General features: G+C 43.4%; 1 protein-coding gene across 5 annotated transcripts in view; it reads right to left on the reverse strand.

Annotated features, from left to right (window-relative positions):
• The window catches only part of G2E3 (G2/M-phase specific E3 ubiquitin protein ligase), a 57,902-nt gene that overhangs the window by 56,430 nt on the left and 238 nt on the right, over positions 1 to 1,234 (reverse strand). The gene's annotated exons all lie outside the window — the stretch shown is intronic.

Raw genomic sequence — 1,234 nt, forward strand, 5'->3', positions numbered from 1 at the left:
CCTAAACACCGAGTATTTAAGTCTATTCTTCCTGGCTAACACTTAAAAGTTCAATAGCAGGAAGAATGGGGGTGCTGGAATAGCCAGCACTGGATGAAGGAATGTCTTTATTCTGATTATTATGAAGTCCTACTTTTAAAAATATATTTATACATTTAAATGGTACAATATCCTGGTGTTAAAACCTTAAAAGGAACTTAAAATATCTTTTCGTATTAAGCTACACAAAACTGACGATTTTTAATAAAGATGTAAAACTTGTACACATTTAAATTTCCCATTTATAGTTTACACTTATGGCACACTTTTAAACCATTCCAGAAGGCATGACTTTACTACTGGGTTAGACAGAGTTCCATATTTCAGATAGTTCATCATTAAAAATAAAAATAAAAAAAAGCCCAAAACAATAAAACCCAAAGAAAACAGATGCTCAAAGCATTAGTGGATTACTTGCAAAAAGACTCCATAATAACCCAGTTGGCCAATGAATGAGGGAGGCGAAAAGGCAGGGCGGTGGAACTAAACCTTATCCCTATTGTTTGCAAACTAAGACCCTAGTGAATCACCACCGCTGTTACTATAGCCGGTTTAAATAAGAGTCTCGGATTTTTGCGGTACAAGAAAAATGTCAACCGTGAAAGAAAAATATCCGGGTTTTAAATACAAAGGATACTCGAATTTCAGTTTAAATCCCACCCAGGCATTTCAAAGACTGTCACTTCCCTGCAGTCCAGAGTTAATCAAGGTTGCCCGGGTATCTCTCTCAAGAGGAACGCGGAGCCACGTAGAGCATCTTTTCATTCTAAACCTGCCCCAACCTTCCATCTTTCATAAAAAGAGATTTGTTTAAACGTGGCAACGCTTTCACAGTGAGATTTAACTACTGTTGAAGCTTCAGCATTCGAGCCGAATTGGTGGAAGTAATAAACTACGGGTTAAAAAAGGCCACGGAGGATGCGTATAAACAAGGTTTACTCGCGGGGGACAGGCAGGGCCTCGGAATCCTCAACACAGAGCTGGCTAGCGTGCGCAACCGTCGAGAGCGCTGGTCCAGCAAACGCCCCCAGTGCCCCGAATTCCCGGTCTCCAGGCCGGGCCCCAGCACCAGACGTCCCCAAAAGCACTGCGAGGCCCCCGCTGCGCCGTCCGGCCTCCTGACATCCTCTCCCACCCCACGGTCCTGCTTCTCTCTCTGGAACGCTCTGCGTCTTCCCGTTCCCTATTTACTCAC

This window comes from Symphalangus syndactylus, chromosome 9, assembly GCF_028878055.3.
Source record: "Symphalangus syndactylus isolate Jambi chromosome 9, NHGRI_mSymSyn1-v2.1_pri, whole genome shotgun sequence".
Classification (NCBI taxonomy): Eukaryota; Metazoa; Chordata; class Mammalia; order Primates; family Hylobatidae; genus Symphalangus; species Symphalangus syndactylus.